Source organism: Dermochelys coriacea, chromosome 2, assembly GCF_009764565.3.
Source record: "Dermochelys coriacea isolate rDerCor1 chromosome 2, rDerCor1.pri.v4, whole genome shotgun sequence".
NCBI lineage: Eukaryota > Metazoa > Chordata > Testudines > Dermochelyidae > Dermochelys > Dermochelys coriacea.
The window spans coordinates 231,400,765-231,419,293 of NC_050069.1; the positions used below are offsets into that span (position 1 = coordinate 231,400,765).

Here is an 18,529-nt window from a genome sequence, read left to right on the forward strand (position 1 = left end):
TATGTTGGCAACAAGAAGAAAGCCAAGGAAAGTGTGGGCCCCTTACTGAATGAGGGAGGCAAGCTAGTGACAGAGGATGTGGAAAAAGCTAATGTACTCAATGCTTTTTTTGCCTCTGTTTTCACTAACAAGGTCAGCTCCCAGACTGCTGTGCTGGGCAACACAAAATGGGGAAGAGATGGCCAGCCCTCTGTAGAGATAGAGGTGGTTAGGGACTATTTAGAAAAGCTGGACGTGCACAAGTCCATGGGGCCGGACGAATTGCATCCGAGAGTGCTGAAGGAATTGGCGGCTGTGATTGCAGAGCCCTTGGCCATTATCTTTGAAAACTCGTGGCGAACGGGGGAAGTCCCGGATGACTGGAAAAAGGCTAATGTAGTGCCCATCTTTAAAAAAGGGAAGAAGGAGGATCCTGGGAACTACAGGCCAGTCAGCCTCACCTCAGTCCCTGGAAAAATCATGGAGCAGGTCCTCAAAGAATCAATCCTGAAGCACTTAGAGGAGAGGAAAGTGATCAGGAACAGTCAGCATGGATTCACCAAGGGAAGGTCATGCCTGACTAATCTAATCGCCTTTTATGATGAGATTACTGGTTCTGTGGATGAAGGGAAAGCAGTGGATGTATTATTTCTTGACTTTAGCAAAGCTTTTGACACGGTCTCCTACAGCATTCTTGTCAGCAAGTTAAGGAAGTATGGGCTGGATGAATGCACTATAAGGTGGGTAGAAAGCTGGCTAGATTGTCGGGCTCAACGGGTAGTGATCAATGGCTCCATGTCTAGTTGGCAGCCGGTGTCAAGTGGAGTGCCCCAGGGGTCGGTCCTGGGGCCCGTTTTGTTCAATATCTTCATAAATGATCTGGAGGATGGTGTGGATTGCACTCTCAGCAAATTTGCGGATGATACTAAACTGGGAGGAGTGGTAGATACGCTGGAGGGGAGGGATAGGATACAGAAGGACCTAGACAAATTGGAGGATTGGGCCAAAAGAAATCTAATGAGGTTCAATAAGGATAAGTGCAGGGTCCTGCACTTAGGATGGAAGAATCCAATGCACCGCTACAGACTAGGGACCGAATGGCTCGGCAGCAGTTCTGCGGAAAAGGACCTAGGGGTGACAGTGGACGAGAAGCTGGATATGAGTCAGCAGTGTGCCCTTGTTGCCAAGAAGGCCAATGGCATTTTGGGATGTATAAGTAGGGGCATAGCGAGCAGATCGAGGGACGTGATCGTTCCCCTCTATTCGACACTGGTGAGGCCTCATCTGGAGTACTGTGTCCAGTTTTGGGCCCCACACTACAGGAAGGATGTGGATAAATTGGAAAGAGTACAACGAAGGGCAACAAAAATGATTAGGGGTCTAGAGCACATGACTTATGAGGAGAGGCTGAGGGAGCTGGGATTGTTTAGTCTGCAGAAGAGAAGAATGAGGGGGGATTTGATAGCTGCTTTCAACTACCTGAAAGGGGGTTTCAAAGAGGATGGCTCTAGACTGTTCTCAATGGTAGCAGATGACAGAACGAGGAGTAATGGTCTCAAGTTGCAATGGGGGAGGTTTAGATTGGATATTAGGAAAAACTTTTTCACTAAGAGGGTGGTGAAACACTGGAATGCGTTACCTAGGGAGGTGGTAGAATCTCCTTCCTTAGAGGTTTTTAAGGTCAGGCTTGACAAAGCCCTGGCTGGGATGATTTAACTGGGACTTGGTCCTGCTTTGAGCAGGGGGTTGGACTAGATGACCTTCTGGGGTCCCTTCCAACCCTGATATTCTATGATTCTATGATTCTATTCTTCTTTTTTCTGCTATCTGGGTTTGTTTTAGACAAGTTTAGTGAATGAAAATTCCAGCTGTTCTATTGAGCAGAAAGTCTAAACAGTTTTCTGAATGAGGGTGAACTGGAAAAAATGCATTAGGTCCACTTTAAATAAATAGCAGGACATCTTAATATTGTCATCTTAAATATCAGCAAACCAATAGCTGACAAGGAAAACAAATATTAAACCTTTTTGTGAAAATACTATTTTGTTCCCTTGCTGTGGTAAATGGAAATACACATGACCACAAGAACATGAAAATAAGGAACTACTCCCCTTATGCTAGGGCAGGAAAAGAGGGAAGTAGCAAGTTTCATTAAGAAAAATATACCTCTTCAGTCAATGAGCACTCAAACAAATCAGGGAGATAACTTTTTGTATCAGCATTACAGGAAGAGAGTCAGATCTTCCTGCTAAATATATATGCACTGAATGAAAAACCTTCTTCTCATTTTATGTCTAACTGGGTCACCGCCCAAACTATCCCTTAAGCCAACTGAATGGGAAGATTTAGTTGTTCATTAAACTTTACAAAAAATTGATTACCCAATGGGTCAGAGCTCAGCAGAAGTAAATTGATACTGCTCCTTTCACTTCAAAGCAGATAAGCTGGTTTACACTATCTGAAATTTTTGGCCTAAAGATTCTAATAAGCTAATGAGAGACCCAGACTTGAGAGAGATCTGGGAAAGCAGAAATGCCAAAGGTACTGTACACAAAGTTTGCTCCAGAGCAGACTACTTTCTTGTCTTAAAGCAAACCTACTCAAAATACTCAACTGTAAAATCCGCTGCTTATTTCTCTTAGACCATTCTTCTATTCTTTTGCCACTCCAAACAGTCCTTAGACAATAATATTTTCAAGAGATAAATAGCATTCATAATTTTTCAATCTAAGTGACTTTCTTTTTCTGAATTTTAGCCAAATTAATGAAGCTGATAATGTGTTCCGTAAGAAAGCATAGTATGTGTCTCCTTTGTTACAGGCTCCATTTGAACTGAATGCAAAGACTTTGTCTACACTTGTAACGGTGGCACGTAGGGTACATGTAGCTGCATACCACAGTGAAAAGCAGGCTATGTCTATGCTGCGATGTGTAGCTCCATGTGGCAGCAAAAGGAATTGGCAGTGGGGAGGCAGCTGGGAAAGATTCTGGCAAGGGGGAGTTGGGGGGAAAGGCTCTGGCAGCAGGGAGCTGCTGGAGCTTTTCCCCATTGCCTCACCCCTGGTGGAGCCTTTCCCTGCTGTTGGAGTCTTTCTCTGTGGCTGGGAAAAGCTCTGTCACAGAAAGACAGAGGGCCACTACGCTGTTTAAATAAAGCAGGGTAGGCATGGGGACGCACTGCTTGGGTAAGTAGAGAGCTGTTTAGGGGTATATACCATAAGGTTCTGATGCATCTTTACTCACCTAAGCAGTGCCCCACCATCTACACTGCTCTTTATACCCATGCTAGGGAGCATGCAGAGTCTGCTTTCTACATATCTCTCTATAAGTGTAGACATAACCAAAATAGCAGCTGCAGCAGACAGCACATTTCTAGATCTTTAAAGGTTAAGTACATATAAAAGAAAACAGTTTTTTACATCATCATCATCATAAAACCTAACTCTTATATAGCAGTTTTCTTCAGTAACTCTCAAGCGCTTTGCAAGGGAGGTTAATACCATTATCCCCATTCTTACAAGTCGGGAAACTAAGGCCCAGAGAGGTGAAATTATTTGCCCAAGGTCAGCGAGCAGGCTAGTAGCAGAGCCAGGAACAGAACATAGGTTTCCTAAATCCCAGTCCAGTGCTCTGTCCATTAGATTACAGCTCTCTCCCAATTGACAAACAGCAACCACCAGGGTGCTGCCAAAACAGGCCTGGATTTAACCCAGTATACATCGTATTGTTCACTTCCTTCTCCCCTTTGGACATTGATTATTACATTTCACCTTATCCTTCAATTATTGCCTAACCTCACTGATGAACTTGGACCAGACATAGTTCAGGCTTGGATGCTCATAGAGAATTCACTCCTCCTAAGTCACCCCTGAAATTAATGTCCTTTATCAATAGACCTTCTAAATCATAAGTTTTTCTCCAACGCCCACCTTGGATGGCCTGCTGGGGTGGAAGTACTGCACACCCTGCCAGCTCCACCCCTTTTTATCTGGCATTACAAACGTTCCCCCACTCTTTGTGCTCAGTATGCATGTGTACTAGGACTGGGTCAGATCTCATGGTTTATGCTTTCTTTGGCACTTTACACTAAAATGTCCCATTTCCCCCGACAGTGTTATAAAATATTTGGCACCAGCGAAGCAGAGAGACTGACTTGGCATGCTGCACGAAACACTTGCATAAAGTTAGGAGGAAACCTGGCTTCTATACATAACAAACAATTGCAAGATATAATATCTGGTCCCTTTGGTACTAGATGAGGCATCAACCTATTTCTAATAATCATAAATGTAGGTGAAAGCTGTAATTTTGAGGCTGCTCCAGTAAACTAATATTATGCTGCCACTAATATTAAAGACAAGAATTAATGAAAACTACTTTGAGAAAAATGTATCATACCTACCTAACTTAAAGTTCTATACTAGCATGCATCACCATAGTACTTGAGTGCCTTCTGTAACACACTATGCATAAAAAGAAAAGGAGTACTTGTGGCACCTTAGAGACTAACAAATTTATTTGAGCATAAGCTTTCATGAGCTACAGCTCACTTCATTGCATCCGATGAAGTGAGCTGTAGCTCACGAAAGCTTATGCTCAAATAAATTTGTTAGTCTGTATTTGCAAAAAGAAAAGGAGTACTTGTGGCACCTTAGAGACTAACACGGCTGCTACTCTGAACACTATGCATAGGGTACTGAACAGCAGTTCCTAGGTGCGGGAGGGGGGTACAAATTACCTGTGTTGTGGCTGTACTGTTATTACTGTATCTTCTCTCAGGGGGCTGTGGTTAGAGTTTTTATACTGAAAACCTTTACTTGTACTTTTCTTAATTGAATCCTCCTATCTCTTTTAAGTTACTATTTTTGTAACAGACATTCCTTTCAATCTCACCATCAGGCAATAATCTAAAGTTATAAAATGTAGCATTTGCAAGTTTTTTAATTCAATACTTGAGCAGTAATTTTATTTTTATTATTATTTTTTTACCATTGTTCAAGTTTTGGACATGCTAGTATCTTCAGAGATTGGAGAAAAGGAATCCCTTTTTGTAAAACATATACCTCTGGGTTTTTTTGCAGCCTTCCTCACCTTCCATTTAAAGGATGTCATGGCTGAAACCTGGATTGGTCTGAATGACATTAACAAGGAGGACCTTTATCTCTGGACAGATGGGAGTTTATTTGACTACGCAAAGTGGGCCATGCATTTCCCATTTAGAGATCGTTACATACGTGTTGACTGGACATTTATTACATAGGAGGTAAACAGAACAAATATGACTAAACCACCATAACCTGCGGAGCAGAGTCAAGCTTTATGCAACCAGTTCAACATGTCTCTTATTTAGCATCCTTTCATTCAAAAAAACATCAACTGCCGCAGAAGGCAGTACTGTAGAAGGAGGGTTTAGGTTTTTCACATTGTCTCTATGTACTAGCAGTTCTGATTGCAAATCTTTTTTTTTTTTTTTTTTTTTTTTTTTTTTGCAGAAATCCAGAACTATAGTAGCATGGTACTTTAATAGAGTTATATTCATTGCAAATATTCAGTGTGGCCCATTATGTCGTTTTTTTTAACTTTGCATTATTGTCTCTTACACTACAGGTTGTATGATAATAGTGTAATAGTCTGGGTGCATTGTAAGGGATTGCCAGCACTTGAGAAATGCTCTTGTACCCCTCAAATGCAAGTCCTGAAGTGCATTTTTGCTTTTTAAGAAAATACTTATATTTAACCCACCTCCTCCCAGAATTTTAAATACTTGTTTCCTTTTCTTAAAAAAAGGTCATTTTATATACACTATGCCACAGAATCAAAATGAGAGCAGAAAAAGATTTATTAGGTCTGATTATTAATAAGTGACCTCTATTATTTTGCCAGCATTTTTTTCACTTTTATTAATTCATGTATCCTTTGTCCCTAGACTGACTGTATTGCAATGATGAAGAGATTGGTAGGAGAGGAAGGGAACTGGGGAAACAGTGATTGTCAGCAGAACAATAGCTATATTTGCCAGATGGACAGCAGTGAGTTTAATTTTATCAGTCATCTAATTTAAAGCACATTTAATAACCCCTCTGAGTTCTAGAGTTCCTCATTTAAACAGATACTGTAGCTGCCAATACCTCAAGCATCTGGTGCCAAGAAGCTGCATCTTCTGTCATAGCCCAGGAATTCTAGATGGAATAGCTGTCACGGGTACCCTATGTTATCGCTCTGACTTGAGATTGGATTTCACCTCCAACTCACTTGCACTTCACCCACAGAGTCTGAATACTCAGGTTTTACCCAGGAAAAGTAGATTTCACTCCGCATTTGAGTGAAAAGGGAAAAGGTTATTACTTCAATTATTCCCATCTGTAAGTTGTGGCCAAAATTTTCAGAAGCGACGAATAATTTTGGGTCCCTGAATTTTTGGGTGCCCATCTTGAGACCCCTCAAAAGGATGTGATTTTCAGAGGGCTGGTGGTCAGCACCATTGAAGAGGTCTCAAGTTGAACACCCTAAAACTGAAGAACTTAAAATCACTTTTGAACTTCTTGTCCTGGGAAAATAGGTAGGGTTTATGTCAAAGTGCTGAACTATAATATGAGCTAATAAGTAATTACTGTTTTCATAATATTGAAATGCCATAACATTGGTCATGGCATTGTTGGGTTTCTTTGCTGCAATTACAAAAAGAAATTGCTGTAATTAAACTGGCATTGCATGGGAAGGTATAATGTTTGGCCTTAAAGTCTATGAGTCGATGGGCTTGTCGTCACTACTGGGAAAAGCAACTTTGCTGAAATCGATCCAGCGGGTGTCGATTTATGGGGTCTAATGAAGACCTGCTAAATCAATGGCAGAGTGCTCTCTTGTCAACTCCGGTACTTCAGCTCCCCGAGAAGAGTAAGGTAAGTCGACAGGAGAGTGTCTCCCGTCAATGTACCGCAGTGAAGACACCGGGATAAGTTGACCTAAGCTACGTCGACTCCAGTTACTCAAGTAGCTGTACTCAAGTAGCATAACTTACGTCGATTTACCCCAAAAGTGTAGACAAGGCCTCAGTAAACTTCTCTGCAAAACTCTGCTTCTGTGCCTCATGCCTGGCAGCTGGTTTTTCTAGTTTTGAGCCTCTCATGACCAGAGATGTCCATCTGTACGTTATTTTGTTGTAGTTTTCTATGTGCTTATTTAATTTATAAGAACAACCACAAAAAGTGCCTATCCCAGCCTCTATGTGCCCTTGCTAATATTTAAAGAGCACAAGTCCAATAGTAACTTCCACAATATAGGGTATAACTAACAAAATTGTACCCTTAAAAATCATTAACAGAGAAAAAAATGTCTATTGGGGATTAAGTTAAGGACTCGATAACAGGTTATACTACTCCTCTGGGTGTGCAGGGACTTCATGTAATTTGACTGGCATTACCCAGGTAGGGCCAAATCTCACAACCCAATTTTTCTCTAGATCTGCAGAGTAGGAAGTGGCTGGAGAACAGATGCACCCAAAACTCATTTGCGCTTATAGAGCCCAGAGGAAAAGGAAAGGTGTGGCTAGTAATGGGGAAATGTTGGTCTTAGCTTGATAGCAGACTGAGTGCCACAGCTGGCACTATTGGAAGAACAGAAATTTAGGTCACAGCTTTTGCTCCCATGGCAGCTTTACATAAGGGAATCTCTGGCTGGCATAAAGCATTCCCCAGTTGCTACTAAAACTGGGTAAGCCCAAAGGCAGCAGCTTTAAGCCATTTTTGCCCTACCTTTTCAGGCCCTACACTGAGCACAACTCAGCTAAGGTCTTTGTGTCTTATTTCTATGTATATATACCATCAGAGGGAGAACTCTGGTTTGGTTTTCTGTTTGTACCCCAAACTTTTTTGATAGGATTAAACTCTGGAGAGGGAAGAATGAATATTTGTTTGTTTTGCTTGTCCATTTAGGAAGCAATTTGCCCCACCCCTGTGTACTCATATTTTGAGGATTTAAGTGGTGGCTGTATTTCACAGCTGGTTGGAGGGAAATCCATCCTGTCACAAGCACCCAGCTTATTTTCACTTGTGACCTAAAGTAGGTATGGATCCATAGCTCTAGATTTGAACAGCAAATACGATTCATCAAAACATATTGTTTATTTTTCTTTGGGTTGTAAATGAGGAATGATTTTCACTTATTGCTTGTCCTGTCCCACTTAAGTTTTGTAATACTGCATTTATTTGTGGTGCAATGGTACAACTATCCGGGCATGCAAAAATTTTCATTGTTTTTTTTCCCCCCTAAAACAACAAACCCTGATTTATTTCATTCCCCAGCAATTCCAACCTCAGACATTATTCCTTATGATAACAGTAGCTATTCAATTGTCCACTCCAAAATGAATTGGGAAGAGGCACGGAACAACTGCAAGGAAAAATCTTTAGAACTTGCCAGCGTTTTGGATCACTCTAGTGCTTTACTTCTGTGGTTATATATGTTGCAATTTGGAGAGTCTGCATGGATTGGTCTCAACAGTAATGTGGTAAGAACACAAAACAGGGGAGAGGTTTGAATAATACGCTGCCACTCCAAATAGAGCTTGAACTTTCCTTTAAATTTTGACCTTATCCATTTTATAGGGCTTTAATAGGTACACTCTTGATGGTCTCAAACTGAGTATCAGGTTATGCAGGAATCCTTAACTCTTCTATGTCCCTGTCCTTCAAAGCTATCCTGAGATGCAGCTAGAGTAGCGGGGAAGCCATAGTAGGAGAAAGAAATAGTGAGTAGAAAAGGGGAGCAATAGAAATGGGGTGAGGAAAGCTGATCAGCGGTTGGAAGGGAAGTCTAGGAAATGTGGTTCAGATGGTAAAGACTGTAGAAAGTTCTTTTCTGTTTCTGAGGAAGCTGCAATTTAATAGATATTGCAAAAACCTCACTCTTTGCTTGATGGTTGTTTATCCCAGTGGTTGTGGCTGTGGTGAGTGTAAAGACAGACACCTTTAGTGTGGATGGGCAGAGGAATATGTGGTGCTTGTGGAACTTTTTTCTTCTATTTGAGTTTCTGTCTGCTGCAGTTTTTTCAGTAACACAGTTGGGAGTAAAAAGAAAAGGAGTACTTGTGGCACCTTAGAGACTAACAAATTTATTAGAGCATAAGCTTTCGTGAGCTACAGCTCACTTCATCGGATGCATTTGGCCAAATGCCAAATGGCCAAATGCATCCGATGAAGTGAGCTGTAGCTCACGAAAGCTTATGCTCTAATAAATTTGTTAGTCTCTAAGGTGCCACAAGTACTCCTTTTCTTTTTGCGAATACTGACTAACCCGGCTGCTACTCTGAAACCTGACAGTTGGGAGTATTACAGATGGAAGCTTATGGTCTCATGCTTTTAAATAATGATTGTGGTGTTTTCCCAAATTAATGCTGGGTCCCCTTTTCCTTTTTAATGAAAGCTTTATGTTGTTGTACATGGACTCAGTGCTTGCGAGTGGGGAAGTATTGCCTCTGAGAGGTGCTTCAGGGTGGTTTTTAGTTTTCCCAGCTTGCTGGGTGAAGCTTAATCTGGCTCTACTTTGTATTGTTAAGAAAAACCCCTAGATACTGAACACAGCCCTTATTGCTGCTGACTCCACCTGGCAGAAGGGTTACAAATGCATAATGCACACTGTTCTACATCACCCTCAGACCCACTCTGTACTCATTTGAATGGTGTCATAATAACAATGGCATATGTGTGTTTCCTGCAAAAATAGGGCTGCATATATTGTCAGGGGATGTGTATGAATCCTCTGATCTGAAACAGGAGGCTAGAGTGTAAACAGAGAGTATTGTGTTTGTGCCTATGAGCTGCCATTTGTTAATTCCGTTTGTTTTGCCTTTAGACTGATGGCTATTACAAATGGACTGATAACAGGAGAATCAAATATTCTAATTGGGCTAGAAGGGAACCAAACCAGAAAATAGCCTGTGTCTATCTAGACCTTGATGGAACCTGGAAGACAGCATCTTGTGATGAAAATTATTTCTCTGTGTGTAAACAGTCTGATGGTAAGCAATTGAATGTAATAGTTTTAATTTAGTTTAGTGTCCTGGAATTTAAGAGCCTGCACTAGAGGTTGGATTTGGTTTTACAACAATATATACTATTTAACATGTATTAACAGAGAGAGAACCCGTGTCTGTCAAGTACATAACCGTATTTTGCATTAATATTGCATTTTTTTCAAAGTACTCATTGACACAGATTGCCGTTGCTTTTTGGAACTCAGGAGATAGCTAATGAGTTATATAAAATTTCAAAGTTATCCCTTAAAACCAAACAGAACTTGTGCATTATTGGGATACGTGTCAATATTTTAAAGTCAGTAAAATGGAGTCTCTTTATCCAGTTGAATAAATAAACAGGAGTTTATGGGAATGGCTCTGATCAGTGAAGACAAATTATTGGAGGAAACATTCTGTTCCTTCAAAATAGGCAACGTGTATACAGTATCACAAACTTCTATTTTCTGCCCAATAATGCCACTACATTGCAACAGTTGGAGGGTAGCCTGGATAGTTCCATCTGGTTACTCTGATTAGCTATGGAAACAATGACTTCTAGTTGACTAATGTGCTATAGGATGCAAAAAAATCACTGGTGGGACAAGCAGAAATATCACACTGTAGTGACTCTATAGACTGCATATATAGGCATCATCTATAATAGAACCCAACCTCTTCTGCTTCAGAAAATCAGATCACTTGAGCTACAGGAGAATCACCATTAGCTATAGCAGCAGGAGGTTTAAAAGTGTGGACAACGCCACATTTTTGGCTCTAAAGGGTCAGAACAAGCTTTTTGGTGTGTGTTTCAGCTCATATGAGTTTGCATCCCCAAAGTTTCATTGGAATTTTAGATTTACCTGAAAATATGATTTATGTTTTCATTTTACAAGGTTTGCAAAGCTGTACTTATCATCCCTTTGTGAGCCAAATGATAGAATCACATATACCAATCACATAGATTTTAGCAGTTCTGAAATTACATCCTCTAGGCTGCTCTAACCTTTGTGAGCATAGCCAGAGTATGCTGTACTCCAGCCAGTCCTCCTCCCCATGTCTCTGCACGGGGGGGGGGGGGGCTGTGGGAAGGGCGTTCTAGAGGTCATAGGAGTAGTTTAGTTATTTACATACCTGACCATTAGATGGCAGCCCCGAGCACAAGAACACATTGCCGATTGGTCATAAAATGGATCACGAGGCTCCTGAAAAGAGAGGAATAAGGGAGTCTACCACTCCTAGCGATTAGGGTTACTTTAAGAATGGGCTACACATACAAGGGTTTTAGACTGATATGTATTTTTGTCGACTGCATGATATGCTCTGTTACTTATGTGGGATCTTTAATAGCCTAAATTTCTCGAGTGTAGGGTTCTTTTCTTTTCTTTTTGGTTCTTTTCTTTTCTTTTTCAACGTTGTGCACTGAGCTTGATCTGCATATGCAACTCCCACTAATGTCAATGGGAGGTGCAAGTACAGACTGACAGGATTACTGATTTGTGGCCTGACATGATTAATTGCCGAGTATACTGTGTGACTAGAGGCTGCAACACTAATAAATCACAAATTTAAGATTGTTCCATACAATGTAATGATTGGAACTGGTTGAAAATTTTCGGCTGGCAGTTTTCCTGTTAGAAAAGCTGATTCAATGAAATCTGTAGCTCCTATGGAAATGTGTCAATTTAGCTGAAATTTTGTTTTAAAAATATATATATTTGTTTCAATAAGATTAACTGTTTTATTTCAACCTTATCAAAGTTTTGTGTTTGGGCTTTTTTCTTATGAATTTGTTGATATTCTATTATTATTTATTTTAAAAATCAGAAGAAAACAAAATTTCAAACCCTCTAAATTTCCCATGGGATTGAAATTCTGAGTTTTGCTCAGTGCTAGTGATGATGAAGATTCTAATTTATATAGATTAGATTGTGCTCTGGAGCTGTGATTGGGAGCTTCTGCTGCTTGGCATAGTTTTTGACCTAGTAGTAGCTACTTACAACAACATGCTTAGCAGCTTTTTCAATAACTTTTAAGAATGCTATTGTTGAAGTCATTGTAGTCAATAGCAACATTTCCATTGACTTTAGTTTCTTAACTGTTTCTTAACAAAAAGAAAAGGAGTACTTGTGGCACCTTACAGACTAACAAATTTATTTGAGCATACGCTTTCATGAGCTACAGCTCACTTCATAGCTGTAGCTCACGAAAGCTTATGCTCAAATAAATTTGTTAGTCTCTAAGGTGCCACAAGTACTCCTTTTCTTTTTGCGAATATAGGCTACTCTGAAACGTGTTTCTTAACAGTTATAGCTCCTATAGATCCTCCACAACTCCCTGGAAAATGTTCTAAATCAACAAACCACATACTTGGATTCCTTTTTGTGGCCACTGCTACTTCTTTAATGCCCATAGTACCAGCTGGGCTGAAGCCTTTACTGAATGCATTCGATTAGGTGAGTATACTCTTTTATTAAAAGGTCAGACTTTAATGTTCACATAAAATTCACATTTAAAAATTGTTAATTGTATTACTAATATGGTAAAACCTTTGCATGTAAAGACAAAGAATTTTAACATTTAATTTACTTTCTACCATTATTGCTGTTTGCTTGCTTTTTGCATTTCACTCACCTTGGACTATGAAACTAAGCTGATCAGTTTCCCTTGTCATTTATAGTCATTTCTGCTCTTTGGTTCTAATGCATGTATGTACTGCTACAATGCTCTTAGGTTTGGGTTTCTATCATCACATTTCATCATTTTATTTTAAAATCATAAATGCAAACCTCAGTTTTTGGCCGGAACCATTTGACAGTGTCCTTATAAATTTAGAAACAGGAGCACATGAAAAAAAATTCCCAAACTGTGGTTATATCCGGCACTTATTGCCTGAAAGCTACAAAATCACACATCAGTAGGACCCACCAGTAATCTGGGGAGGGAAAGGAAGAAGCAGCTCTCTCCTTCTTTCTTCCTAATGGTGTTGCCTGTGCCGTGCTCCTTCCTCTCTCAACCGCCAACCAATCCAAGAGCAGCTCTTCAACCTCCACACCCCTCCATTCCAGGGTAGGGAAAGGAAAAGTGATGCTTCACGGGGTGGTGGGACCATCTGCAGAGCTTCCCAACATCCAGAGCTGCGAGCTGCACAGACTAGGGTAAGGAGGGAGAAGTTACCCCAGCCCAGGGGAATAAGCCCCTTCATCCCTAGCCCCTATCAAGGCCCTTTTCACCCCAACATTTTTGGATCTGTAGCCCACAAAATTCCCCACAAACCAAATCCTATAACCATTTTCTGCAAAATACTATGGACTATAGCGAGTTCCATAACACACTTTTGGCTCACTTGCCAGACAAGAATGACAACCATCGGTATATACTGTCTATAAAAATATGCTTCTCCAATAGCCTCAAAATAATACTCTGTTTGTGTGATGTAACCTAAAGTTTTCAAATTATGCTTGCAGTGAAATCCACATTTATTATCCACTTTATTTTTGATTACATCACTTAGGATCCACTCTGTTCCCTCCCCTAAAGTCTTCCCTTTATTCATATACTCGCCTACACCTTAATAACTGCAAGGGCGTTTATTACAGAACCTTGTACTGTATCAAAAGCCATAACCTGAGACCGGTTTCTATGGCAGGATACAACTTATTTGTTTCCTAATGTTTTGCAGGTGCTACTTTGGTTTCAATAGAAGATTTAGCTGAATCCAAATTTCTAGCAGACACTATAGAGCCACATAAAGGAGAGACAAGTGTGTTTTGGACAGGAATATATAGAAATGTTGATGGTAATTATTTCAGTTTTAATATTTAATCATACATATTCTGAATTAAATAGACTGAAAGCCGATTAAAATATGTCATAACTTAGGCTGTAATGAATAGAAAATAGAAATTAATCTGGAAAGATTACTAAGCAGTTACAAAAAATGAATTAGACCTGTGGTATCTTAAGCTGCAAATCTTACTTGGAGGTGTTGGTTTCATCTAGCAAAACTATGTCCCATGAAATATTGTAAAAGAAAGAGATTTCTGATTCTTCCGTTTGGTTTCAGTTTTAGGGCCCAAGCATGTAATAAGATCCAAATGGGTGGACCCTTATGCCTGCATGGAGACCTAAGTAATTCAATGGCCTTATGCTTATTAGCTATGTTTTGTAATAAATGTCTGAACAGCTTAATGGGATAGATTCTCATACACCTCCTGAGATGCACAACACAATAGGTGCAGTTCATAGGAAGAGGGGACAAAGATGCCTTTGCGCAGCCCATATTCTTGGCTGTTATGGGGGCAAAAATTAAAGCTGTCCATAGAGGTCTCTCACAGATGCCTATGGACTGTACTGCAGTCCAGAATTCACATAGCCCCAAGTGCTATGGCATGCCATCCCTTTGCATATCTCCTTATTCTCCCATCACTACCTCCACCATGCCCCCTACTGCTGTCCTGCAAGGGGGCAACATATCGCATCTTGCATTGCCCTACACTGCTCCTAGGCCAGGGAAATTCTCCCCATCCTCTTGCAGCCCCTTTACATCTCACTTGACTGGTGTGCAAGGACCAGACCCAGGGCCAAATTTGGAAAGAGGCCCAAAGAGTCGTTTTACTTGCTGTCCTGACCTGTGCCTAAGTTCACAAAGCAATGTGATCCTGGCTAGAGGATGTCTTCTTTCCGCAGCTGCTGACTAGTTAATCAGTACTGGTCATAAGCTGTAAGGAAAGAATTAGACTTATGGTTACCAGGAAAACAGGATTTTTGGAGAACGAAGAAAGAGAACATTGGAATGGAAGGGAGCAAAATTAGCCTCAGTCTAATGTCATCAGAAGGTCCCCCCACACACAATACTTCCAGTATCTTTACGAGCTTTTAGAAACTATGATGAAAATTTTCAAACCAGGGTACCCAAAGTGTAAGTCTCTATATTTAAGCACTTCAGCAAAATTGGCTTTCTTTTCAGTGGGAGTTGCCTACATATGACATAAGGTACTTAAATAAAAGTCGACTGACTTTGTGGATTTAGGTGCCTAATACCCAAGTTTGAAACTTTTGTCCCATATACCTGAGAAATATGGGCATATATCATGGAAAACTAGGAAAAGATAATTCTCCATAACTAAGAATCATAATTTGCAAAGATAAAGGCAGTATTTCCTTTGGAAAAGAATAAAGGGAAGTAAAAATCTATTTGTATGTCATGAAATAAGTACCAATAAGATTTTTTTTTTAATTTTCTTTTTAGAAATTAAGAAAATTAAATATAAATTCAGACTGACACATATTAGCCAAGATTGTCTGTAGTGAGTTATCTCTACTCTTTTAATGCATTTTGTCATTAGGGTTGTGGTTATGGCTGGACAAAACTGCAGTAGATTTTGTCAACTGGAATAAAGGACAGCCTTCAAGTAATCAGTTTGAGTACTGTGTGGAAATGTCTACATCGTCTGGGTACTGGAATACCATTCCCTGCTCTTCCCAAAAGGGGTCCATTTGTAAGAAACCAAAGAGTAAGTGATATGTTAAATGATATGACTTGGTGCTGATGGTTTTATTTTAGTAGTAATGCCACAGTACATATACTACAAAATACATACTGTTTGTGCTGTGTGAAATACAGCGTGTCCACATTTCTCCTTGCTGTTTGTGTTTACAACACAAAGCCAAAAATGTCTGAACATTCACATAAGGTAAATACCATAGGTTAAAGGCCCTGTTCACAAATATCATGTGTAAATATAATCTAGAGCCAGTTTTTCTGCATTTCACATTCAAATATCAAAAACCTCAGCTCATTCTATGTGACTGTCCATACTTAAGAGTGCAAGAGTACTATTTGCTCTAACATGCTGAGGTGATAAATGGGAGGGGAAAGCAAAACTTAAGAAAGAGCAAGTAACAAAAAGTGTATGAGATTTAAAAAAAATATTCTAAGTTTTACAAAGTTTAATGGGCCAGTTGAGTATCCCTCCCCAATTCTTGTGCAAATGTAATGTATGCCTCAAATGGCTTATCCAAAACTAACTGCATGTAACTTCATTGGCTTTCCTTGCAGGCTTTCCTTCCACCTACTGCTATAGATGTTCCAATATCTTATTTATTACCTAGTATCAGTGACTACTGCATAGATACATAAGTAATATCAAGATTTGGGTACCCTCCATGATGTACTTCATACAGTTTCAGACTTTCCCACATAGTTTCACTTTGTGAGCATAGACCAAAGAATGTTCAAGTAATAACTCAGGATGTTACTGAATTTGAAAATTCTTTAAACATTTCTGTGTTTTTTTCTTTCCTTTTCCAACCTCCTTTAATTTTTTTTACCTTCGGAGAACAAGAACTGCATTTAAGTGATTTTCTTTTCTTCTTCTTGCCATGTTAAGATACATGATGTATTGTGTTCCAATGGCAGGGAGGAAGGCCAATTCCGGTTAAGCAATCACTAAACTGGATCTTCATCCAGAACTTAAACAGAAACCTTTTAAAAACTAGAAAAATGTTTTGGTTAGCATTTATCTTATTTCTGTGCAACTCAGCACCATCTGCCTTTGTCAGGAAGCAGATATATCAAAATATCATGAGCTATGCTACTCTTGTGGTATATCTGACTCAACTCAAACAGCAAGTACTAGAAATATGATCCAAAAGCTTGATTTCCTGTCCAATTTTGCAACCCACACAGATTGGTATAAGTTCTAAATTTTGTGAGAACCTATTATTAGTCTCTTCTCCTAAGAGAGTGCAATTGCCCCAGACATTAGCTTTTCATGCAAGCGGTAGCATTAGGGCCTTCCAGATGAGTGAGTACCTGATTTGAGATAATTCTTCTACAACATAGAATCATAGAATCACAGAATATCTGGGTTGAAAAGGTCCTTAGGAGGTCATCTAGTCCAACTCCCTGCTTATATCATGAGTTCATAGCATTATAGACCAATAAAGCCTTATGTTTTGTTGCCAAATATATTGGAAAGTACTAAGTCAGTGCTGACACCTGGTTAGTACTTGTGGGACTGATTGTCACCAGCCCCTATGTGGAAGCACAATGTTGGGTGAACGTACAAGGAGCCTTCCTACCCTTTTGTTCCCCGAAACTGGGCCCAGCCACAATTGAGACAGAAAGGGAGCATGGCTGTGATCACATCACATGGTGGTATAGTAGGCACATTCCCTCTGCTCTCCTATATGCACTGGAAGGCGTTATGTCTCCCTCCAGCATGACATTTCAGGGTGCTCCTGTTGGAGATGTGCAGGTCTGTATTGCCTCCTGCTCAGGGCTGTGTCTGAAAGATGTAGTCTGCCCTTTAATAGCAGTGAAATCCCATTGCCCATATTTGAAATCTGCACTTGAGTTCATAATCATCCAGTTGCCATCTAAGTATTGGTAAGTGGTGTTAATTTTAACAGCCCTGCAGACAGCACCCTCTGTGTACAGCACAGAGAAATAGCATAAGACAACTGAGCTGGTATAAATCAAGTTTCAGAGTAGCAGCCGTGTTAGTCTGTATTCGCAAAAAGAAAAGGAGTACTTGTGGCGCCTTAGAGACTAACAAATTTATTTGAGCATAAGCTTTCGTTAGCTACAGCTCACTTCATGCATCCGATGAAGTGAGCTGTAGCTCACGAAAACTTATGCTCAAATAAATTTGTTAATCTCTAAGGTGCCACAAGTACTCCTTTTCTTTTTGGTATAAATCAAGTGTTTGAGAACTGAACCCTGTAGATGCAAAATTTATGAGCTGCAAATACTGGAGCATGTTAAACTAAAACCTACTATGTCTTGAATACAGAAAATTAGGGCATTTTTTCATGATTCGAACATGCTAGGCCAGATTCTCTCCTGTACTGAGATCTCTTCAGTGCAAGAGATTTGGGGCCATCAGGGAGCCAGCTATGCCAGGGCTGAGTGGGCAGTTGGTATAGGAGCCTAATATATATCTCCAGCTCTGGAGTCTTTGCATCAACAGACTGCTCCCACAGGAAGAATTCACAGCTAGGAAGCTGTGGCCAGATCTGGTATCTTTGCTCTGCCTGAGAGGTACAACAGGGAAAGTGGTCAGAACAGCATGGGTGGGAGACTCTGGCCATTCTTTGTGGATTAGCATTAAATCAGCTATAAAACATGACTGGTGCTTCACATGTTTTAAGTCATTCACAAAACTTTTTGGCAGAATGACAACTGCAAATATCTGTGTTCACAGAAACAAGGTCACCAGGCCCATGTTTAACTGTGAGCACGTGAGTAATGCCACTGAAATCAATGAGACTACTCACATCTAGGGTCTCACTGTGCTTGGGTGTATTTGATTATTAATTAAGAAGCAAGTATAGTAAAATACTTTTATCACTAAAGTGTTTGGGTTCTGCTACAATGAATGTCAAGTTAAAGTGGGTATCAGATTTTTCATCTTTGTCAGTTTCATTTAGCAAACGCATCTACAATAAATGTATAAAGCGTTATGACAAAAGTAATAATTGTACAGTGTGTGCTTTACTGCATATATAATTTTAAGGGTAAAATGCAGATGTTTG

General features: G+C 40.0%; 1 pseudogene; it reads left to right on the forward strand.

Moving 5' to 3' along the window:
- LOC119851126 overlaps positions 1-18,529 on the forward strand; it is a 61,912-nt pseudogene that overhangs the window by 41,132 nt on the left and 2,251 nt on the right.